The sequence below is a fragment of the Coregonus clupeaformis genome, unplaced genomic scaffold (assembly GCF_020615455.1).
Source record: "Coregonus clupeaformis isolate EN_2021a unplaced genomic scaffold, ASM2061545v1 scaf0612, whole genome shotgun sequence".
NCBI lineage: Eukaryota > Metazoa > Chordata > Actinopteri > Salmoniformes > Salmonidae > Coregonus > Coregonus clupeaformis.
In genome coordinates this window covers 57,501-83,188 of record NW_025534067.1, presented here as the reverse complement: position 1 = coordinate 83,188, position 25,688 = coordinate 57,501, and the positions used below count along the sequence as shown (strand labels likewise).

The 25,688-nt window shown below is 44.4% G+C and overlaps 2 long non-coding RNA genes across 2 annotated transcripts in view; both read left to right on the top strand.

Annotated features, from left to right (window-relative positions):
• Positions 1–686: 686 nt before the first annotated feature.
• Positions 687–1,311, top strand: LOC123485195. Its single transcript, XR_006658921.1, has 3 exons — positions 687–799; positions 930–1,104; positions 1,222–1,311. It is a non-coding gene; the product is annotated as an uncharacterized LOC123485195 (long non-coding RNA).
• Positions 1,312–24,156: 22,845 nt separating this feature from the next.
• LOC121556004 overlaps positions 24,157–25,688 on the top strand; it is a 2,593-nt gene continuing 1,061 nt past the window's right edge. Inside the window, exons 1-2 of the long non-coding RNA XR_006658922.1 lie at positions 24,157–24,691; positions 24,818–24,992. This is a non-coding gene — a long non-coding RNA (uncharacterized LOC121556004). The remainder of the gene's footprint in view (positions 24,692–24,817; positions 24,993–25,688) is intronic.

The following is a 25,688-nucleotide window of genomic DNA, read 5'->3' as shown; positions in this document are numbered from 1 at the left end:
TAATATAGATGGCTCCAGTGCGTTCTCTATTTCGTTCATGTCCACTTTGCTTTAAGGTTGTGGTTGGCTTCAGTCAGCACCTTAGGCAAGTACACAACGTTCGGAACACTGAGGAGAGGATTCTCCTTTTTAATTGGCAGTGGGGCCGTGTCAATATCAGGCAGGAGCGGTGTCTAGTGACAGGATGCTCCACCCATGTCAGCAGGCTGGACCGGCATATGGACTCCCATACAGAGCTCAACAGAGCACAGAGGAGACGGGCTTTAGAGGAGGTGAAGAGACGTCTGACAATGGAGAGGCTGGCGGCATTGAGGGCGTCGGTCCCTGCCATCCCAGTGGCCACCGATTTTGATATCGTGGAGACTGCGAGGCAAGAAGAAGAGGAGGATAACTTTTTAGATACTTTTGCAGAGGAAGAGGAGGAAGAGGGCTGCACATATGATTACTGCCACTGCCAAGCACCACTTTTGAGGCTGCAGAAAGCTGTGAAAGAGAGGGATGAGGCCCTGACCAAGAAAAGTGAGACCATCCAATCCATTAGAGAGGACAACCTGAAGCTGATCTCTGAGCTGCATAGAGTGAGGAAGAGGTACCAGCTACTGAAAAGGCAGATGAGGAATTCTCAGGGTGAGTCCGGCAAAGGAGAGGTCGGCAAAGAGGTCCCTCAGCTTTCATGCCAAGGCAGACACAGCCCAAGAGGAGCTGCAGCTGGACCAAGTGACAGGTTCAGGGGACCAGACAGAGGAGGCTACAGCGTCCGGATCTGGCAGCAAACTTATCTTCCCGGGCTCTGCCATTAGTAAGTACTGTTTCTTTAAATAGTGGCAAGTGTTTGTGTTGGAAAGTTTTTTTTTTTTAAACAGCCTGACTGATTCATGTTGCCTCATGAGATTGTAATTATTGTCTAAAATGTTATGTTTCTTTGACAGGTGTGTTTCTTGAGGGATTCAGGAAGACCTGTGAGGGCCCCAATCCAAATTATAAGCTAAGGGAAAATTGTGCCGGAAAGATCAAAAGGGTGACGCAATTGTTGAACTACATGGCGAAGGATGAGACCTACCAATCCAATCTCATTTTCCTGACTAACCATGACAAAATAAGGGGGTAAGCAGAGTTCTTTCTTTTTAGTCTCATCAGCGTTCATTAACAATGCAGTAATTGATTGTATGATTTTTTTTTTTGTGTGTGTGTGTGTGTGTGTGTGTGTGTGTGTGTGTGTAGGTGAAAGACAGCAAGGAAGCCAAGGTGGTTTCCAGAAAGACCCTGCTGGAGTGCCAGTCTCTTGCCAAGGCCAAGATCCCAGAAGTGCTGAGTAAGTGTTTCTAAATCTGTGATGTCACTGTTATTATTTTTAACATTTACATTTTAGTCATTTAGCAGACGCTCTTATCCAGAGCGACTTACAGGAGCAATTAGGGTTAAGTGCCCCGCTCAAGGGCACATTTACGTCATTTAGCAGACGCTCTTACCTAGAGCGACTAGAAGTTGGTGCATTCACCCTATAGCCAGTGGGATAACCACTTTACAATTATACTTTTTTTTTTGGGGGTGGGGGGGGTAGAAGGATTACTTTATCCTATCCCAGGTGTTCCTTAAAGAGGTGGGGTTTCAAATGTCTCCGGAAGGTGGTGAGTGACTCCGCTGTCCTGGCGTCGTGAGGGAGCTTGTTCCACCATTGGGGTGCCAGAGCAGCGAACAGTTTTGACTGGGCTGAGCGGGAACTATGCTTCCGCAGAGGAAGGGGAGCCAGCAGGCCAGAGGTGAATGAACGCAATGCCCTCGGTTGGGTGTAGGGACTGATCAGAGCCTGAAGGTACGGAGGTGCCGTTCCCCTCACTGCTCCGTAGGCAAGCACCATGGTCTTGTAGCAGATGCGAGTTTCAACTGGAAGCCAGTGGAGTGTGCGGAGGAGGGGGGTGACGTGAGAGAACTTGGGAAGGTTGAACACCAGACGGGCTGCAGCGTTCTGGATGAGTTGTAGGGGGTTAATGGCACAGGCAGGGAGCCCAGCCAACAACGAGTTGCAGTAATCCAGACGGGAGATGACAAGTGCCTGGATTAGGACCTGTGCCGCTTCCTGTGTAAGGCAGGGTCGTACTCTCCGAATGTTGTAGAGCATGAACCTACAGGATCGGATCACCGATCATAGGATGCCACCTTTCTAACAAGTCAGTTCGTCAAATTTCTACCCTGCTAGAACTGCCCCGGTCAACTGTCAGTGCTGTTATTGTGAAGTGGAAACTTCTAGGAGCAGCAACGGCTCAGCCGTGAAGTGGTAGGCCACACAAGCTCACAGAATGGGACCGCTGAGTGCTGAAGCGCGTAAAACTTGTCTGTTCTCGGTTGCAACACTCACTACCGAGTTCCAAACTGCCTCTGGAAGCAACATCAGCCCAATAACTGTTAATTGGGAGATTCATGAAATGGGTTTCCATTGCCAAGCAGCCGCACACAAGCCTAAGATCACCATGTGCTATGCCAAGCGTCGGCTGGAGTGGTGTAAAGCTCGCCACCGTTGGACTCTGGAGCAGTGGAAACGCGTTCTCTGGAGTGATGAATCACGCTTCACCATCTGGCAGTCCTACGGACAAATCTTGTTTGGCGAATGCCAGGAGAATGCTACCTGCCCGAATGCATAGTGCCAACTTTAAAGTTTGGTGGAGGAGGAATAATGTTCTGGGGCTGTTTTTCATGGTTAGTGCTAGGCCCCTTAGTTCCAGTTAAGGGAAATCTTAACTCTACAGCATACAATGACATTCTAGATGATTCTGTGCCTCCAACTTTGTGGAAACAGTTTGGGGAAGACCCTTACGGCTAACATCAGTGGGGGGACCAACTTCATATTAATGCCCATGATTTTGGAACGAGATGTTGGACAGAGCAGATGTCATGTAGTGTATCTACCTCCATCACTCCAGTATCCTTATAGTATATATATATATATATATAGTATATAGTATATATATGTAGTATATACTTGGTATGACATTGGAAATATAGTACTGGAACTGACCCTGTATAAAGCTTGCTTAATTCTCCTGTTTTTGTTCTACCTTATGTTATTTTTAGTACTACTTTGATATTGATTACTGCATTGTTGTGTTTAGAGTTTGCAAGAAAGGCATTTCACTGTACTTGTTCACGTGACATAAAAAACTTGAAACTTGATTGTAGGAAGGGGTTGATTTTCTTAAATGGATAATTACAACAAACTAACAGTTTGGAAAGTGAAAATCTTAAATAAAAAATAAATAAATACAACAATCATGACAAAAACGTTATTGTTAAGAGAGAATTTAAATAGGACTATAACATAATAAAGATTTGAAATATTGAAATATTTTATGGCTTATGTTTCTCATGGAAGTTGTTGAACAACACCCGGGGACAAAGTAAAAATTCTTACAGCCACTGAAAATAAGTGTTCAAAATGTATTTAACTCCCCTTCAAGATCCATATTTGAATATAAGGACACCTGCCTTTATATTTAAAGCCTTTTGGAATCCACATTTCTACACTAAAGAATAAGTAATATTTGCTAACTAACCAACAACTTTAACCATGTATTTGAGAGACAACAAGTCCTCATTTTGCAAATGTATTTGTTTTCAATAAACATTGGAGAAGAAAAATAGTTTACATGTTGTCGACAATCTAAGCCAACCCCATCTGTTTTGACTCATAGTTGCGCACACGTCGGTTTTGTTGCTAAGTAACCAACCCATCTATAGCAGGGGTGTCAGACTGACTAATGGTTTTAGTTATTTCCTTTCAATTCATTTCAATTAAAACCTAGACAACCAGGTGAGGGCAGTTTCTAACTAATCAATTAAAACCCAGACAACCAGGTGAGGGCAGTTTTTAACTAATCAATTAAAACCTAGACAACCAGGTGAGGGCAGTTTCTAACTAATCAATTAAAACCTAGACAACCAGGTGAGGGCAGTTTCTAACTAATCAATTAAAACCTAGACAACCAAGTGAGGGCAGCTTCTAACTAATCAATTAAAACCTAGACAACCAGGTGAGGGCAGTTTCTAACTAATCAATTATGTTAATTAAAAGACTCAGGACGCAGGGTTCATGACACAATTAGCGTGGAGCATGAACCAATTAGACTACATTATCTATGGATGTAATATTTCATCATCATTCTTTATCAGACACCGTTTCTATGGTCCCCTTGTAACCTTCCTTGATGAGCTCGATCAGGCCTGTAGAGCTGGTGGCGTGACCTATGTCATTGTGTGGGATAATGTCAGGTTCCACCATACTCATATGGTGCAAGCATGGTTTCAGGCCCATGCACAATTTACCACCCTGTATTTACCCCCATACTCTCCTTTCCTTAACCCGATTGAGGAATTTTTCTCCACATGGAGATGGAAGGTTTATGATAGGCGCCCTCATGAACAAGTCACTCTTCTCCAGGCCATGGATGATGCATGCAATGACATCACGGCAGACCAGTGTCAGGCCTGGATTCGCCATGGCCAAAGGTTTTTTCCAAGATGTTTGGCAAATGAAAACATCCATTGTGATGTAGATGAGAACCTGTGGCCAAAACCACAAGACAGAGTTGATGAAAATGTTGAAGTACAGTAATCACTCCTATGTTTTGCTTTTTACAGTACAAGCAAGCAAATTGAGGAACACTGCATTTGATGTTTTACAGTACTGTATCGTTTTTCATCAATATATTTTAGATTTTGTTCACTGATTCCACTGTGTCTGTGGTATTCTCTCTACTACTGCAGTACTTTTACAGGGATGTATTTACATGTAGTACCATAATGAAACATGTATCACCTATTTTGTACTACAATATTTAATGATCGTACGAACAATGACACAGTGAAACTATCGATTGCTTGTGTGTGGGTGATCTAAATTAACATTTCATTGGTATTTCACAATAAATTTGTTTTTTGAACCAATGATTGTGCAAGTGCAAGATTTCTTTAAAGATATGAATGCACAATGCAATGTTTTGAACATTGGACAGCCTGTGTTACAAGTGATGACCGTTTTGAGTTTTGTGTCTAGAGTTTTGAAAAATGACGTCAAGGTTCTGAAATTAGAACTGTAACAATCACCCATATTAGCAAACTTATTTCATTTCAAACATCACATTTCTCTAGTATAGGCGACGATATCAGCTAAATGCTTTTGATAAGTGATCGGTATGGTAGGTGTCGATCATTTCTGTTTTTCATCCCAGTTCTACTACTTACTGTGAGGATGCTATGAGGATTATTTTGTGTGTGTGTTTGTGTGTGTGTGTGTGTGTTTGTGTGTGTGTGTGTGTGTGTGTGTGTGTGTGTTGTTGTGTGTGTGTGTGTGTGTGTGTGTGTGTGTGTGTGTGTGTGTGTGTGTGTGTGTGTGTGTGTGTGTGTGTGTGTGTGTGTGTGTGTGTGTGTGTGTGTGTGTGTGTGTGTGACAAACCAGTATCTTTGATGAGGGGCCAGGTGCTGATCTGTCAAAGACCTCACCTCCAGCCTCACCTCTTGCTGCTCACCAACGGTCGTCGATGGGGAGAACAGAATTAGGTAGGTTTAGTCTGACCTGTTCAAACTTCAACATAGTACCTGTTTGTGTGTCAGATATCACCTATCCTAAAAGCCATTGGTAATAGAACAGTGACTGTTTGTGTTCACAGAAACATGTATGGAGCCAGTACATGGAGACTTGCAAGATGATGTGATGAAGTCCAGACTGACAGATGTGATTGATACTGATGTCTCTTAATGGAGAGAGACCTGGCACTCTGACAGACAGGCTTAATACTGATGTCTCTGAATGGAGAGAGACCTGCCACTCTGACAGACAGGCTTGATACTGATGTCTCTGAATGGAGAGAGACCTGGCACTCTGACAGACAGGCTTGATACTGATGTCTCTGAATGGAGAGAGACCTGGCACTCTGACAGACAGGCTTAAAACTGATGTCTCTGAATGGAGAGAGACCTGGCACTCTGACAGACAGGCTTGATGCTGATGTCCGTGTTGTCATGACCTTTCTTCCTTTGACAGGGTCATTGGAAATGTACAATCCTCTCCACTTCTGGGACTTCTGGGACCATCTGATTTTCGGCCATGGGGTGGCGCCATTTCCCTCTTTAGGACTGATTTAACTAGGAGAACCAGAGGAGGGCTCCTTCAGTCATACATGGGCGGGTGGGTGCTCATGGCTGGCTTGGGGGAGACCCCCAAGGGGGGGGCCCACCTGGATTCGTCCACAAGGGAGCGCCACCTGTCATTTTAGGACGGTTTACACTATGAGAACCAGGGGATGGCTCCTGACTCACACATAGACGTGCTGGGTGCCCATGGCCGGCTTGGGGGAGACCCCAAGGGGGGGCCACACCCCCCCATCCGGATTCGTCCACAAGGGGGCGCCACCTGTCATTTTAGGACGGTTTACACTATGAGAACCAGGGGATGGCTCCTGACTCACACATGGACGTGCTGGGTGCCCATGGCCGGCTTGGGGGAGACCCCAAGGGGGGCCCCAACCCCCCCCACCCGGATTCATCCACAAGGGGGCGCCACCTGTCATTTTAGGACGGTTTTCACTAGGAGAACCAGAGGAGGGCTCCTTCAGTCACACATGCCCAGATTGGGTGCTCATGTCTGGCTTGGGGGAGACCCCGAGGGGCTTGGGGGTGTGGGGTGTTTGGGGTGGGGGTGCACTACCCCCCAGCTGATTTTCGGCCATGGGGTGGCGCCAATTCGCATTTTAGGATGGATTTCACTAATAAACTAGAGTAGGGCTCCTTCAGTCATACATGGGCGGGTGGGTGCCAATTGCTGGCTTGGGGGAGACCCGAGACCCCCAAGGGGGGCCCCCCCCACCCGGATTCGTCTACAAGGGGGCGCCACCTGTCATTTTAGGACGGTTTTCACTATGAGAACCAGGGGATGGCTCCTGACTCACACATGGACGTGCTGGGGGTCATTGGCCGGGTTTGTGGGTGACCCCAAGGGGGGGGGGGGGAAACCCCCCTTAACCGTTCACCATGTAATCGGACAGTTTTCACTAGGAGAACCAGGGGATGGCTCCTGACTCACACATGGGCGTGCTAGGTGCCCATGGCCGGGTTGGGGGGGGACCCCAAGGGGGGGCAACCCCCCCCACCCGGATCGACCACAAGGGGGCGCCACCTGTCATTTTAGGACGGTTTTCACTAGGAAAACCAGGAGATGGCTCCTGACTCACACATGGGCGTGCTGGGGGTCCATGGCCGGGTTGGGGGGGACCCCCAAGGGGGGGCAAACCCCACTTAACCGTTCACCTGGAAATCGGATGGTTTTCACTAGGAGAACCAGGGGATGGCTCCTGACTCACACATGGCCGAAATGGGTGCTCTTGGTCGGATTGGGGTGGAGGGTCAGACACCCCACATGGTAACCCTCCGGTTTTCACTAGGAGAACCAGGGACCGGCTCCTGAGTCACAGAAGGCCGAAATGGGTGCTCTTGGTCAGATTGGGGTGGAGGGTCAGACACCCCACATGGTAACCCTCCGGTTTTCACTAGGAGAACCAGGGACCGGCTCCTGAGTCACACAAGGCGAAATGGGTGCTCTTGGTCGGATTGGAGTGGAGGGTCAGACCCCGAGGGGCTTGACGGTTGGGGGTTGGGGGGTGTTGGGGGTGGGGGGTGGTGGGGGTGTGGGTGCACTGCCCCCCAGCTGATTTTCAGCCATGGGGTGGCGCGAATTCGCATTTTAGGATGGATTTCACTAATTAAACTAGAGTAGGGCTCCTTCAGTCATACATGGGCGGGTTGGTGCCCATGGCTGGCTTGGGGGAGACCCCCAAGGGCGGGGCCCACCCGGAATCGTCCACAAGGGGGCGCCACCTGTCATTTTAGGATGGTTTTCACTAGGAGAACAAAGGGGTGGCTCCTGACTCACACATGGGCGTGCTGAGTGCCCATGGCCGGGTTGGGGGGGGGACCCCAAGGGGGGGGCAAACCCCCCTTAACCGTTCACCATGTAATCGGACGGTTTTCACTAGGAGAACCAGGGGATGGCTCCTGACTCACACATGGACGTGCTGGGGGTCCATGGCCGGGTTGGGGGGGCCCCCAAGGGGGGGCAAACCCCCCTTAACCGTTCACCTGGAAATCGGATGGTTTTCACTAGGAGAACAGCTCCTAGGGGCTGCCTGCTCTGCCCCCCTGTGGACAGGTTCACTCACTCACACAGACACACCTATTCACTTGTGCCTTCTCCCATTGGTCCAGGGTGATCAGGCCTATAATTTGAGACCATTTGGGAAAAGATTAGAGCTTTCTGTCATTTTGAAACGCACACAGGCAGTTTTGCACTATACTGCTATTTTGAATGTACAGCAAAACCAGGTCATTTTGAGGTTGAATAGCTACTTGAGTTGATTGGTTCTACTGAAATTACCAACAGGCATCAGTCCAGGGTGATCAGGCCTATAATTTGAGACCATTTGGGAAAAGATTAGAGCTTTCTGTCATTTTTAAACTCCCACAGGTATTTTTGCTGACATCCATGCAGGCCCACATTGACCTTGTGACCTCTGGAGCACCATGCATCTTGTTCTACACTCCCTGCCTAGTAAAGGACATCTCCCATGGATCTGAGAGTACAGCTCACTCCATGGACCTCCATGTCTCTATTTAAACACTCTCTGCCTATTAAAACACTCTCACCCATGGGCCTGAGAGTACAGCTCACTCCCTGGTCATCCAGAGGTGCAGCAGGCTAGGAGAAAGGGGCTGCCTGCTCTGGCCCCCTGTAGGACAGGTTCACTCACTCACACAGACACACACAGACACACCTTTTCACTTGGGGGTTTCTCCCTCATGCCCTGCTGACATCCATGCAGGCCCACATTGACCTTGTGACCTCTGGAACTCCATGCATCTTGTTCTACACTCCCTACCTAGTAAAACCCTTTATCACATGGGCCTGAGAGTACAGCTCATTTGAGACCAGTTGGGAAAAGATTTTCTGTCATTGTTAAATGCCCACAAGAAGTTTCACATTATACTGCTGTTTTGAATGTACAGCAAAACCAGGTAGTTTTGAGGTTGAATAGCTACTTGCGTTGGATGGTTCCACTGAAATTACCAACAGGCCTTTAATTTGAGACCATTTGGGTAAAGATTAGAGCTTTCTTTCCATTTTAAATCACACCAGGCAATATGTAATATAAATCTGATTTGGTTGAAGTGCTGGGAAGAACTACTCCACAGTAGATCCACGTTGCCTTTCAACTTTTTTCAAATAGGTTAAATCCTTCCAAAATGTCAAATGTGTGATTAGGCAACCCTATATATATTCTAATGCTGTTACTTTCATTTGAGAAATGTTTAAATGCTGTGTGGATCTTCTGTGGAGTTGTTTTTCCCAGCATTTCAACCTCCCTCCTCCCTGACCCAACAGCATAATGCATGGAGAATGGCATGTTATATATGAACATTCATTTTGAAGACAATTGCCCACCCAAGGTGTTGTCGCCTAGGCCATTGCATCCTTTTCATTGCCCAACGAGACATTCCGGTGCAGGAAGAACTGTTGTTTGACTATGGGGTGTCAAGAAAATATTTTGGTGGAGAAGGATAAGATTTGGAATGGCTTGACAGCTAGGCCAGTCAGCACGGAATCACCAATAGCTGATGGGACTCAAAAATATCCTTAAACCCCTTTTTAAAATGTACATCTGTAATTTTGTAATATATTTAGCCATGCATGTTCAACTTAAATTTCAGTTTTGGGTATCTGCACTTTAAAATAAACAACACATTTAAAAGAAAACCTGCATATTGTTTTTATTTTCACCCTTGTCTTTGGCAGATGCCATCTTCCTAAAAAATGTCTCAGGTGTTGTCAGGCCATTGTTCTGATGTTTGAAGCTCCTCAAGTTGAGGAATTTCACACCTCTGTCTGGGGGTTTCACAAGCCGAAAGGTTTAGATAGGAATTATTATGGGCAGTAGTCTGAATTGTGGCATGGATGTAGCTCAGTTGGTAGAGCATGGTGTTTGCAATGCCAGGGTTGTGGGTTCGATTCCCACTGGGGGAAGGTATGAAAAAAATGCCAGGGTTGAAACAATGCCAGGGTTGAAATCTGACCTCCAGAGGTATTGTGAGGTGTGAAGCTGAATGAGCCATCTCATTTGCGTATGTGTAAATCTAGCCTGAATGGAACATTTTATTGTGGAAAGAGGTTGGGCCAATCTGATTGTATATATACTGACCAAGGCAACAGTATATACTCCACTTCAGAAAAGAGAATTCAACTGAGAGCAACGACAACACTCTTTCCTTCTGGGAGCTGATATTTTGGATTATTGCTTTTTTCCTTATTCCGCAGAGATTTCTTCGCGATTGTGTTATTACTTCCTTCATTTTTCAGCAAGATGGCATCTGCAAATGCAACTGGTTCAAGGTAATTTATCTCTATAATTATTCAATGTATATTACTGTTAGTATGGTGCTGTTATTAATGTTAGTAGTAGGCCCAAAATGAAGCATGACCTAAATTTGATGTGCTTTTGTGTGAGAGCATTATAAGCTTTGAGGCCATAAACACAATTAAACCACAGTAACGTTGCTGTTACTAATGTTAGCAGTAGCTCTGCTAGCATCTGTAATAATAGGTGTGTAAGTATTGACATACTGCTAGTAACTTTATTACATGGACTTACTGTGCATTTACTGTCTTACAGAAAACAAAGAAGGATCCCTCTTGTCTGCAGATTTTAATTGAAGAACCAGGACACCCTCTCTCTACACCTCAGCAGAGTGTGCATGAAGTTAAAAACAAAACAAGAGATTGTTCAAGAAGTCACCACTGCCCGAGATTCCATGATAGAGCATCTTTGCAAAGGCAGGATCTTTGACTACAGTTTACTGAGCTGTATTGTTATACAACAAGACGCACTCCGAATCCTGATCCAGAAGCTTGAAGAAACGGGTCATATTGTTAAGAACAAGCCAGAAGTCAAACAAGCACCTGTGTAAGCTATTTCTTACACTGATAAAATAATATATATGCAAATTAAATCATATTTCAACTCATTATAACTGTTGTCCAATTATGTTTGATTGTAATATAATATAATTGTTTTTGTTTATCTGTATGATATTTCAGCCAAGTGGAAGTGGCTCATGTGTTGACACCAACTGAAGATGCAGATGCAGATGCTGAATCAGACAACAATTAATGTATTATTGTTTTTCTGCAGGTACACACAGATGATGACAGTTGCAAAGACACCAAAAGAATGTGTGGCAGTCTTGGAGGTGGCCAAGAAAGACTTTCTTGGTGTCATTGGGAAGGCCAAGAGTGAAGAATCTTTGGATGAACCTGAACAACTGCTCATGCTGTACTACCTGGAGTCTCTGCTCATGCTGAAACATCTCCAAAGGGCTGGAGTTGTAAAAAATATGACCGTAAGTTAACTAATGTCATTTAATTGTATAGTATCTGAAGATTATGCCTTTGTTAAATGTTTTTCATGAAGAAATGGAATGTTGGTTATGTTGGTATCAAAAGGCAATGTTTAGTGTGGTCACATATGACAGACAGGAAGTGGGTTGTAAGATACGGGGATTGGACAGTAGAGGGAGCTATTCAACTCTTGGAAGGCTATATAAAGGGGAGACTGGTGATTGGCCAGAGGAGGGAGTTTCATTGTTTATAAATAAGGGGGTTAGGCGCGGAAGACGGCGGAACGGCCATAGCAATCTGGGGAGCCGTTCTCCGGACATCGCGAGTCTGTACCTATGCTGTAAACTCGTGATTTTAATAAAAGCCTCTCACACGATGCAGCATAACGGACTCTGTGTTGACAGCAATAATTGCCACCACTCATCATATACGACATAATGGCGCCCAACGTGGGGCTGGGTTTGCGTCTCTTCCTTGTTTCAGTCAACCGCCGGCCTAACTCTCTCTGAAGCATGGCCGAAAAAAAGGGTGAGTGTTCTTACCGCTTCGGAGTTTGTTAGATTGGATATGACTTGTGTACACTGAAGAGATGTTCCATTTCGACCTGGCCTCGGTGGCGTTGTTGCTGGTCGACTGGAGTCTGCTAAAATGTTATTTCATTGGTAACTATAGACAATGATAATTTAGAGTGATAAGTTTATATTTCATTGGTAACGGATGGCAATGAGGATTTAGAGCATAAATTTATATTTCATTGGTAACTATGGGCAATGACAAATTTAGGAAAACGGTAGGAGACATTTATATTTCATTGGTAACTATGGGCAATGACAAATTTAGAGCAAAAGGAACGGTATAAGTGTATATTTCATTGGTAACGGGTGACAATGGTTGGTAAATTCAGATATGCGCATTCTTTAGGGCACCGTGAATCTGGAAAGACCTCGAGGCGAGGCGACTCGCAGGAGTGGGCCACAAATCCGGGGCGAAATATTAGATTTTGTCAGGTTGGTTCTGGGAACCATAAGCTGGACGAATTATATGCATGTTATATACTCATCGTATGGTTGACGAACTATAATGCATGGGGTAACCTCTCTATGATTATCCAGAACTTACGGCAACACAAAGTTAGACGGAGATATTACTGATAGACAATGATTTGGCCACGGTGCAGGTTACTTAGGGCTGGGTAGACCGCAGTTAGCTAGAGGCTAAGGCTAATGCTGGATTGTTTCAGGCCACGTGGTACATCGTTGCTAAGGAATGCTAGAGTGTGTTTCATGCTACATGGTACATCGTGGCTAAGGCTAAGGCTAATTGTGTTGTGTGCTACATGCTAACGTATCCTTAGAGATTCCATTGCGATGGATTAAAGTCTCTTAAATTTGTCTCTGTGTTTAAGTCAGGTTATATGTTTTGTGAGCACTGTTAAATGTTGTTTGACTATAAGGGGGAAACGGGATTTTTAGCTGGAGTGTTATTCTGTCTGTTTGGGGAGAGAGAATAGAAAATCTTCCTTCCACGGTGAGAAGGGATTTTTGAATGGTTGTGCGCATGCGTTTAATTTTGCGATACTACCCTACAGAAAGGGGGGAGTTTATGACACGAGATTAGGACACGGGTTGATTTCAAGGGGCTAAAAACTACGAAATGAGGTTGGGCTAAGCCTACAAAAAAAATGGTGGCTTAAGGTCATAGGTCTCATTTGGCGTTACCCTGCAAGGAAAATAGACAGACAGAGGAGAAATTTTAGCACGATGATTCTAGTTTAAACTGCGATTGGTTAAAGATGAAACTTGTTTTGTAACCTATTGAATTTATAAATTAGATATATGGTAGCGGATTATAATAAATTGAATTAAATAATTAAAAGACGGATTAAAATAAAAAATGTTTTTGAGCGATCTATTTAGTTCTGAGTTTAGTCTTAGAGTGAATAATGTAGAAACGAACGAATATTGAATGGTTGGAAATACTCTGTGATTGCATTAACTGCTGAAATCGTGTGTGTTTCTATGTTTTTGTGAAATATGAGAGGAACATGGAACGAGAGGAGAGAGAGAGAGAAGGGGCTGACGTGTGCGTCACGTGACAAGGTGTGACGAGGCAGACGAGAGGATCGGATCAGGCTAGTACACAAAATCATCCTAACAAGATATGTGATGTTATGACAATTTCACATAGGCTTGGCAAATACTATTTCATTAAAAATTGTATTTTGGTGGCTCTGTGTATCACTGGGGTTTGATTACAGATGTGTTGGGAATCAAGGATGGATTGAGGATTGTTCTGTAAATTTAAGATAACTTATCTGATAGAACAAGGGGTTATGGGAATTGTAGTATTGAAGGGTTAGCGGCTTTGTTTTTGGGGGATTGCTTTGAAGTTGACTAACTTCATTTACTTGCAGTTGATGGGTTGTGGTAATATAGCCACCACTAATGGATAAGTTGGTGACATAGGATATAGGAATAAAAATTGGGTTTAATTATTCAGGATTTATTTGGAGTTGTTAGGGTTATATTAATAATTTAAGGGGGTAAGCCTTAGGCTATACAGTCTAGAATAATATAGTTCACAATAAAGGAATTTAAAAGGGTTGATATAGGGGAAAATTGACTAAAATAGTAATTATTTAACTAAGGTAGTGTTAGGAGAGACTAATGGCAGATGTTAGTACACCTTTCTCACATACGGATTCAGCAGAAAGACATCATCCAGCAGGGTGATTATGGCATCAGAGATGAAGACGAATACAAGCAGAAACGACGATAAAGATGAATCCAAAACTCCAGAAGGAAGGAAAACCGAGATGTCTGGGAACTTAAAGAAGATGAGGATGATGAATATGAGAGTGATTGAGAGAGGTCATTCATGGGTGGATATGACTCTGTGATCAGAAGGAAGTTGGCAAGAGAGAAACGAAGAAGGATACGCGAGATTTGATCTCTGATGGAAGTTGAAGATGAAGAAAGCGATGAAGATTTGGAGATTAAAGGTGCTTTATTTTCAAGAGGAGTTTGTCCTACAAGGACTGGCACAGAAGAAAAGTAAGAAGATGATGGAAGATGATATTTCGAGGACAGAACTTAGAACTAAGGTTGAAGAATACTGATATGTCAACGACGAGAAGGAACAGGACCAAGAAAACTGCTGAGAGAATCCCAAGAACAGGAGAGAACAACAGAGGAAGATGAAGGAGCAAGTGAAGATCACCTGTTCTAGAGGAGATCCGGAAGGGGGGTGCATTGCTGAGAGCATCGATTAGAGAAGAAGAGAAAATAGCTAACAGTTGAAACAACCGACCATTAGAAGGGATAGTGAATAGGGGAAAACTTATCTGGGTTCAGCCTAAAGAGGTTAAACATCTACAAAGTTAAAAGGGGTGACTGTTTATTCTGGGTTACATTCTTACACTAAGAGGTTTCAGGCTAGGCTAAAAGGTGTTTAGACGTTTGCCAAGTCTGTGTGTAATGAGTCAGAAGCAGGTGGGGAACTTTCCCAATCACATAGTCTAAACATTTGGTGGTAAGGGATTTTGTGAAAATCAGGGGAAAAGGTTTTAAATGTTATGAGAGAAAAGATTAGATTAAAATAAGTTAGGAATAGATTAGGGTTGAAGGAACTCTGAGACAGTAAGCTAAGTTTTTAAAGTTAGTAGTAAGAGAGAGAGAGAACAATGGTGAATGACACTGTAGAGTAGGAAGATCAAGGTAATTATAGGTGTATTTGTTATAATCAAAGGTTTGAAAGTCAGGGATTTAGAGAAAGGACTGAGATTTGGGGAAAAAGTGACACTAGTGGTGATAGAGGGAAGTACAAGTAAAGAGTTCAAAGTCTTAGGGGAAAACTGGGGAAAATTAGGAGTAACTAAGGACATCAACACGTGAGTCTATTAGAACAACAGGGAGAAGCAATTTAACTCTTTCAACATGGATAGTTATTAAAGTCATAAATATATCGCATTTGATTATAAGGGAAATAATACAGCACCAATGTTAGGGAAAACTACTTATTAGGGTTTAGGATGGGGACGTTTCTCCCATATGGAGAGATAATTATGGAGAATAAGTATTGTTATCAGGACCAGGAGTAGAAGCTGTTGCACCTAGTCAAAGGAGGGATAGGTTGTACAACGATATGAATTACGAATTATTGGTTAAAGGGCTATGTAATTCATAAAGTAATGCTTATAATGGAAGAGTTGAGGTCTGTTGTAGCCTCCACAGTCATTGAGGGAGTTCAGGAGGAGTAGAACTGAATGGACAGTAGTCACTCCAACAGTAGATAATACACCGAGGATAATGGGAACCTTTGCACTAGAAGTAATTAGGGTTGATACAGCAACTAAATCAACTACTTTAATGGGAACTTTGGAAGGGATTAATGATACGATGTAGGGAGTATGGCATCGACAACAACTGTTCTGAAATTAAAGGGGGTTAGCAAGAAGGACTCATGGGTTATGTTACGGATGGAGAGTGCTGTCAATGATAGTACGAATGGGGTTAAAATAGGAGAACAGATAGTAGTAGAGAGAATATAGATTCATCATGGAGATACAGGATGAGGTCTTTGATTTTAATGACAGACAGGGAGAGGTATCTGATCAGTACCGCTCGTTCTTCTGTTGTGGAAATTAGAGGTATATTAACTCATTTTGTAAGGTCAGTGAGGAATCTTGAAGGTCCATGTCTGTTGAGAATTCCAGCACCAAACGTGTTAGACGGTCGCGCGGCCTCTATCAGGTATGGTTCAGTCTTATGCTTTGTCATAACTGTGGTATTGGCAACAGTCATTGACAGATAAAATAATGTAGTTGTCAGAACAGTGGTTTAAGCCTAGGGTTAGGTGGAATTGGGTTAAATGAATTACCCTATGGGAATTGTTAAATGGGAAAGGAAAATCAGGTAACCACAGAATCCTGAAGTATTCAGGTGAAACATTGAGGGCTAAAGGTTGTTTTTGTTCTAATAAAACATATGAGGTAAGGGGTATGTTTATGGGAAGATCAGAGTGTGATGTTATATGATAACTTTGGATAAGCATGAACATAAGGTTAGAGATGACAAATATGATGTAATTTTTGTGGACCAGGTAGTAGAACAGCAGGACTTTGATGGTTAAAATATTAGCTTTTGCCTATGACTATGGGGAATTTTAGAGATATTTAGAGGGGGGTTTGTGATGATAAAGTATATTTATTCTTACATTATGGATGGACAGGATTTGGTTACATGTCAACGTTGAAGCTTCCATGTGAGCTTTTACTATTAAAAGAGGAGTAGCACCGAACACAGATCAATTTGAAACTAGAGTTCAAAATAGGATGAAAAGTGACATGTGATAGGCTTCAAGCCTATCATTGAAGAATAAGTCTAAGGGAGAAGGGGGACTTTATTCATGGTATGGTGTAACATTTGGGAAGATCATATTGATAAATATTAGTTATCCTTTGAGTCCAGATAGTTCAGATAAGATCACTGGGGTTATATATGCATTATAAGGGATGTGTTTGGGAGATCTGAAAGGATTTGGTTGCAAGATCAATTAGGCCCAGTAGGGGCAGTGATGGGTCAGATTTTAGTTTCAGCTTTGATAACACTGTGTGATGTTTGTAATTGGTTACTGATCTTTGAGAAAGCTATGATATTGAGATAGGTTGGAGAATGATGCCTGGAGACAACACTCAGATGCCGGTGTTGACTGTTCCGGATCTGGAGGAAGATGGATGGACTACTGATGGATAAATATCATTTTTTATGAGTTGATTATTTTTCCAAAATTTTTTTTCCAATATTGGGGTGATTTTGATATGATTTATGAATCAAAGGGGGGAATAGGTTTATGTGATTCATACATCATTTATATATCATTTTTTAAATTCTTAGGTGAAATTGAGGTTTAATTTGAAAGTGTTTGTTTTGCAAAAGATACTGTTTGGTTGTTTCTTTTCTTTTCATTCCAGACGCATTTGGGGGAACATGTGGAGATTGAAATACTCAAACAAAGACAATATGAAGGGACAATATGACTGGAGGAGATGAAACAAGGAGGGTGTGGCTGATTCCATCATCAACAGTCCATTGGAAGAGGAGACTACGGGGAGATGAAGTGTAGTGGACTACATTCCAGTGTCGGCAATGAAATATAGACATGTGTAATACATAATTGTGTAATAGCCTCAGGGATTAATTTTTGTAGAATGATGTTTGATGTAATTGAATACATGGGAGGATCCTAGATGTTTTTGTTTATTTCGTGAATGTTTAGGGACAGAGAGGCTAGGAAGGGAGAGTTTCATTGTACGGTCCTATGGGTTGACCAGCCGTACAATGGATGTTATTGGATAGGATTTTGTTTGCAGGGGCTTACATGTGTATTTAGTTGCATCATAGTTTCAAATGCATTTACATGAGTTATGAGGTTATCTGGAGTACCGACGGTGGTTGCCTGGGGCAGAGGGACCGTGAGAGAATTTTACTGTCTTGATTGATATGGATGGATGGCTGCTGGACAGTTTTTCGCTCTTACACTCCATAGAGATTTCTTCATATTTCATAGTAATGTATTCACACTTCATATTTCATAGTAATGTATTCACACTTCATAAACAGTTATTTCATAGAAAGGTATTTACACTCTAGAGGAGAATGGTTTTGGTTTAATGTTAAAGATACTCAATAAGATAAATGGTTAATAGTCATAATCCTATTCTGTTTGTTTTCGAGACGTTTAGGTTGTCTCGAAAGGGGGGAATATAGTATCTGAAGATTATGCCTTTGTTAAATGTTTTTCATGAAGAAATGGAATGTTGGTTATGTTGGTATCAAAAGGCAATGTTTAGTGTGGTCACATATGACAGACAGGAAGTGGGTTGTAAGATACGGGGATTGGACAGTAGAGGGAGCTATTCAACTCTTGGAAGGCTATATAAAGGGGAGACTGGTGATTGGCCAGAGGAGGGAGTTTCATTGTTTATAAATAAGGGGGTTAGGCGCGGAAGACGGCGGAACGGCCATAGCAATCTGGGGAGCCGTTCTCCGGACATCGCGAGTCTGTACCTATGCTGTAAACTCGTGATTTTAATAAAAGCCTCTCACACGATGCAGCATAACGGACTCTGTGTTGACAGCAATAATTGCCACCACTCATCATATACGACAATTGCTATAATGTTGAATCGTATTTGCTTTTTTGGCATATGTTTTATTGATATGTCACATTTTTTATTGTAGCTGAACGAATGGCTCTCAAGGAAGGAGTGCATCTTGCCAAATGGTGAGAAATGGACTGTCATCGGTGTTAAGCAACACAAGACAGCGACACAGCAGGTGGCAACCGTTTCGTTAGACAAGGAGGAAGATGCTGTAAGTATATTTACCACAATCTGGTTATTGTGAATGAGATTGATTTAATACAAACCTGGTAAATATGTTTTTTTTTGTCTAAATTTTCAGTGGTTGGATACTGTGATGTCACGAGAGGCTACACAGCTTTCAGCGGGATTGCTCAAGTAGGGCAAGGAGACCAGGTTCAACCAAAACAAGGATTTTATTAAAGGTCTTGGGAAACTAACGAAAGTATAACACAATACTGTTCTCTGGTGGCTCTTAAGGGCTAACAGTTCAGGGATGTCTCTTCCACATCCAAAATCATACCTCTCCCTCGCCCAAATAACTTTTCCCCAGTCTTACTGTCTTCCACGTTGCAGCTAGTGGCCAACCCAGCAAAACGTCCTTCCAAATGTCCCACACGTATTTCCACAGGTGCATATATCCAAAGGTGAGTATTTCCCCAAAGGTAAGTATCTCCAAATCCTTATATTCCTCCTGGAAGTGGACGTGCAGCACTCTTGTCCTCCAGAGAGCCCAGGTTGGAGACTGTGTCTCTTCCCTTCCCAAACCTTCAGCTCGTCAGCTCCTCATTTGTTTCAGCTGCGTGGGAAGATTGGCCATAGAGGGGTGGAGTTCCCGACCATACCAGCAGATGGAGCCATAGCTGTCTGGGTTTGCAGCCACCTCAGGGGATGTAACGTCCCTCCAGGACACAGCCTCTCGTGACATCACACATCCCCCTCCTCGGGACCGACGTCCTCGTCGGGGTAAAGGCAGCGAAGAAGGCATCACGCCGGGAGAGGGCGTCCGCATTGCCGTGGTGCTTGCCAGACTGCTCTCTCTTCAACTCCTCCAACTCTAGGACCAGGGACTCAGCCTCCTGTTGTCTCTCCTTGAGTTTCTTACTGAACGCATCAGCCTTGGTTTTAGCAGAGTTTAGCTTCTGTTGAGCAGCTTTCAGTTCCTTCTCTCTCTCTGCCTCCGCATTCTTCAGCTTGTTCTCCAACACCTTGTACTTCTCCTCTGCCTTCTTCTGGACCTCCTTACTACTGCGCAGGGTCTCCTCACACTCCTCGATGGTCCTGCGCAGCCTCTCCAGCTCCTCCTGTTGCTTAGGGAAGGAGCTCTGTTGGAGTTTAGCCCGGAGGATATCTAACTCTTCTGTCTTCATGTCTAACTGTTGCTTTAACAAACGATACCTCTCAGCGGTCCCCTTCAGACCAGACAGTTCTTTGTCCAGATTCTGTAGCTCCGTCTCTGTGTCGGTCTGGGCACCTGCCATCCCTATCAGAGCCCGGGCGGGAGTGAGTAACTCGGAGGATTGCACCGGAGCCTTCCCAGGATGAGTCTTGCCTCTCCGTTTCCGAGGTACTCGGGTTATCCTCTCCTGAGACTCTCTCCAGAGTGGGTAAAAGGCTGGGCAGTCTCGTCCAATTAGGACAGGGACGGGGAGGGAATCAACCACCCCCGCCGTCGTGTGTATGGTTCCCCGTGTGCTGGTCATTGTAAGTTCAGTAATGGGGTATTCTCTGGTGTCCCCATGGACACAGGAAACTGGGAGGACTTTCCCCGGGGGTCAGACACGTTGGGCCCACCAAATCCTTACGCACCAGGGTGGCCCGGCTACCAGAATCCAGTAAGGCCTCCACATCATGGTGATTCACAGTTACCGGGCAGGTGGGGGGTCGATCGGGGCCGCCATCTACGACTCCCAAGAGCGAGGCAAAACGGTGTGTGGGTGCTGAGCTGGAGGACTCCGCAGTGGGCATAGGTTCCTCGGCTGGTTTCCCACACTGCCAGGAGATATGTCCCATCTCCCCACACCGGTAACACTGTCGAGTTTCCCCCCTCCTGGTGTACTCTTCTTGGACCCGCCTGGTTTCTGGCTCCCCCTGGAGCCGGGATAAGTCCTGACGTGGCTGGGTTCGAGACCTTGGGGTCCTTTGGACGGGTTCTTTTCATTTGTGGTGGGGCCGCACTCCTGGGGTCTTTTCGGGAAGCATTCAGCATCTCCGCTGTGGCCTGGTACTTTTCCACAGCTTCCACGGTCAGATCAGCCGTGGTCAAGGCCTGTTGACTGATGAACCGTTTTGCCTCATAAGGCAGGGCGCGTGAGGTAACGATCCACCACAACGGCCTCCACCACCGCCGCTGCTGTATTCCTCTGCGGATCCAGCCATTTCCTTGCGATTCGGACAAGTTCATGCATCTGCGCCCGAGGAGGTTGGTCTGGTTGGAAGGTCCAGCTGTGAAAGCGCTGGGCCATACCAAACTTTGTGAGTCCATATCTGCTGAGGATCTCAGACTTCAGGCCATCATAGTCAGTAACCTGGTCAGGGCCCAGGTCCCGGACAGCATTCAGCGATTCTCCGGTTAGAAAGGGGGCTAACAGACCAACCCACTGTTGCTTGGGCCAGGCTTCCCTAGTGGCCGTGGCCTCAAATGCATGCAGGTATGCCTCAATGTCATCGGTAGCTCCCATCTTAGATATAAAGTCACTTGCCTTTATTGGGCGGGTATTTTGGACAACCATCTGTCTCTGCAACTGCAATTCCTCTGCCTTCAGAAGGTTGGCTGTCTTTTGCTCCTCCAAGAGAGCCACGGTTGCTTGCATCTGGGCTTGCTGGCCAGCAACAAGGGCTTTCAATATGTCCTCCATTTCAGTCGGCGGGGAGCCTACGGCCAACTTGGAAAACTGGGTGATCAAACCTTCGGTATCCTCCTCTGACATGCACTATTAACGCTTGAGCGTGCCCGTATTCTCCACCATCTGTGATGTCACGAGAGGCTACACAGCTTTCAGCGGGATTGCTCAAGTAGGGCAAGGAGACCAGGTTCAACCAAAACAAGGATTTTATTAAAGGTCTTGGGAAACTAACGAAAGTATAACACAATACTGTTCTCTGGTGGCTCTTAAGGGCTAACAGTTCAGGGATGTCTCTTCCACATCCAAAATCATACCTCTCCCTCGCCCAAATAACTTTTCCCCAGTCTTACTGTCTTCCACGTTGCAGCTAGTGGCCAACCCAGCAAAACGTCCTTCCAAATGTCCCACACGTATTTCCACAGGTGCATATATCCAAAGGTGAGTATTTCCCCAAAGGTAAGTATCTCCAAATCCTTATATTCCTCCTGGAAGTGGACGTGCAGCACTCTTGTCCTCCAGAGAGCCCAGGTTGGAGACTGTGTCTCTTCCCTTCCCAAACCTTCAGCTCGTCAGCTCCTCATTTGTTTCAGCTGCGTGGGAAGATTGGCCATAGAGGGGTGGAGTTCCCGACCATACCAGCAGATGGAGCCATAGCTGTCTGGGTTTGCAGCCACCTCAGGGGGATGTAACGTCCCTCCAGGACACAGCCTCTCGTGACATCACAATACGTACTACCGACACGAATGTACTTGATTTAGTCACATAACTACGACTGTAAGTAGTCCTGGATAAGGGCTTCTGCTATTGAGTAAATGACATTAATAATAACACATGTATTTTTGTCTTTGCATTGTTACAGCTCACTTCCCCAGAAGAGAACCCACTGCCAGAAAAGCAGAGAAATACATTAAACGGCAGAACTGGGAGAAGAACAAAGTGAAGGTGGAGGATGTCCTTCGTTACTGGCAACCTTCAACCAACATTGACACAAAAAATGAAAACAAAGTAATTATGAAACTGGTGAAGTCCCAGAAGTGGAGAGGATTGTACATTTCCAATGACCCTGTCAAAGGAAGAAAGGTCATGACAACACGGAAATTTGCTGAAGGGGAAGTCGTCTGTGACTACCACGGTCTCCCACTCTCAGGGAAGCAGGGGAAAGAACTTTTGGCAGCAACAGATGAAGACGAGATGGGGTACCTATATTTCTACAGGGATGTATCAGGGAAAACGTGCTGCATAGATGCCAAGACTGTGCCCTGCCCTTGCCACCCAGAGAAGGACACAATTGGACGGAGGATCAACCACTCCAGAAAGAGAAGCAACATTAAAGCTCAGCTTCAGCAACTTGAAGAGGATGGCAAAGTGTGGAACGTCATCCTTTTCATTGCCCAACGAGACATTCCGGTGCAGGAAGAACTGTTGTTTGACTATGGGGTGTCAAGAAAATATTTTGGTGGAGAAGGATAAGATTTGGAATGGCTTGACAGCTAGGCCAGTCAGCACGGAATCACCAATAGCTGATGGGACTCAAAAATATCCTTAAACCCCTTTTTAAAATGTACATCTGTAATTTTGGTAATATATTTAGCCATGCATGTTCAACTTAAATTTCAGTTTTGGGTATCTGCACTTTAAAATAAACAACACATTTAAAAGAAAACCTGCATGTTGTTTTTATTTTCATCCTTGTCTATTCAACACACTTTTGGCAGATGCCATCTTGCTAAAAAATGTCTCAGGTGTTGTCAGGCCATTGTAATCTGGGGGAGGTTGGGGTGGACAAGCCACAGAGTTATTCTAGCTTCGTGTGGCGGTTCATTCAGTTTAACCCATCCGAGTTGTTGCCCTTTTTGACAACATTGGTTTAAAGGTTATGCTCTAACTTTGCTCCTGTTTATTCAATTAGCAAAATTCCTTTTGCCACATGTTCAGGGTCACCTGTAGCTCTACAGATATCAATATGAATACAGTACATGGTCCCCTTCATATCTTAAACGGGAAATTTTAACAATAAATCTTATGTCAAATTCCATTGTAACAAATTGCCATGGGAAAGCAGTCAAGTCAGCCATCCCATTGATAAATTCATCAAAAACAGTCAAAGGACAGAACATTTGAAATGTATTTGTACAGTAGAGTATCCCAGTAGTGGACTTTATTACTTAAAGCCATAGTGTACATTTTTTGTAACAGGTATGGAATTGACTGAATGATGAATTGATTTAATGGTAAAAGACTGAATTTGACTGTGAGCTGACAGCAAGGGAGGAGTTGGAGGTGTGTTTTAGTGGGAGGAGTGTGTTGTGGAAATATAATGTATTTGACTAGAGGCTGACAGCATGGGAGGGGTGGAGGGAGTGGTCTCAGATGTGTTTATAAGCAGCAACTAAGCAGCCTGGAGCATTGTACTTCCTGGATAGCTGAAGTGATTGTGTAAAGGTTTTTATTTACTGTTGTTTCACTTTTCAATAATATAGATGGCTCCAGTGCGTTCTCTATTTCGTTCATGTCCACTTTGCTTTAAGGTTGTGGTTGGCTTCAGTCAGCACCTTAGGCAAGTACACAACGTTCGGAACACTGAGGAGAGGATTCTCCTTTTTAATTGGCAGTGGGGCCGTGTCAATATCAGGCAGGAGCGGTGTCTAGTGACAGGAAGCTCCACCCATGTCAGCAGGCTGGACCGGCATATGGACTCCCATACAGAGCTCAACAGAGCACAGAGGAGACGGGCTTTAGAGGAGGTGAAGAGACGTCTGACAATGGAGAGGCTGGCGGCATTGAGGGCGTCGGTCCCTGCCATCCCAGTGGCCACCGATTTTGATATCGTGGAGACTGCGAGGCAAGAAGAAGAGGAGGATAACTTTTTAGATACTTTTGCAGAGGAAGAGGAGGAAGAGGGCTGCACATATGATTACTGCCACTGCCAAGCACCACTTTTGAGGCTGCAGAAAGCTGTGAAAGAGAGGGATGAGGCCCTGACCAAGAAAAGTGAGACCATCCAATCCATTAGAGAGGACAACCTGAAGCTGATCTCTGAGCTGCATAGAGTGAGGAAGAGGTACCAGCTACTGAAAAGGCAGATGGGGATTCTCAGGGTCAGTCCGGCAAAGGAGAGGTCGGCATAGAGGTCCCTCAGCTTTCAGGCCGAGGCAGACACAGCCCAAGAGGAGCTGCAGCTGGACCAAGTGACAGGTTCAGGGGACCAGACAGAGGAGGCTACAGCGTCCGGATCTGGCAGCAAACTTATCTTCCCGGGCTCTGCCATTAGTAAGTACTGTTTCTTTAAATAGTGGCAAGTGTTTGAAACATTTTTTTTTTTTTTAACAGCCTGACTGATTCATGTTGCCTCATGAGATTGTAATTCTTGTCTAAAATGTTATGTTTCTTTGACAGGTGTGTTTCTTGAGGGATTCAGGAAGACCTGTGAGGGCCCCAATCCAAATTATAAACTAAGGGAAAATTGTGCCGGAAAGATCAAAAGGGTGACGCAATTTTTGAACTACATGGCGAAGGATGAGACCTACCAATCCAATCTCATTTTCCTGACTAACCATGACAAAATAAGGGGGTAAGCAGAGTTCTTTCTTTTTAGTCTCATCAGCGTTCATTAACAATGCAGTAATTGATTGTATGATTTGTGTGTGTGTGTTTGTGTGTGTGTGTGTGTGTGTGTGTGTGTGTGTGTGTGTGTGTGTGTGTGTGTGTGTGTGTGTGTGTGTGTGTGTGTGTGTGTGTTGTAACGGTTTTGACTTGAGGTTATTTATAGGGGTGCCAGGTAGGTTGTGCCTACCAGAGAAAGCCTGGATTTCTCCTTTTAGTTTGGGAGGGAATGAGTCCCATCTGGTCCGTCAAGTCACACCAATACAAAGGACTTATGTAAAAGTCAAGATGGAAATATACTTTTCATAAACCCCTTAAAACCTTGGAAAGAACTTCAAACAAGTGTATTCTTTTGCGTGGTTGTATTAACAACATAAATGATCACACCCACCCACACACAACAATATAACAAATCAATGCACTTATGTTCATTTAGAAATGTCCTGTACCTCGGGCATAAAAAGAGTCCAGCCCGGTAAATAAGTTCAGTGGCTCAAGTGACCTTAGTCCCAAGCGCTTGTCCGTAGCATAAACCCAGTATATTCATACACTCAAAATAACACTTATTTTGTAACACAACTATAAAGCGTATCAAAGACTACCCAAAGAATAATACGTCCTCACAACTACATAAATCACAGTATACATCACCCCAAACAAATGA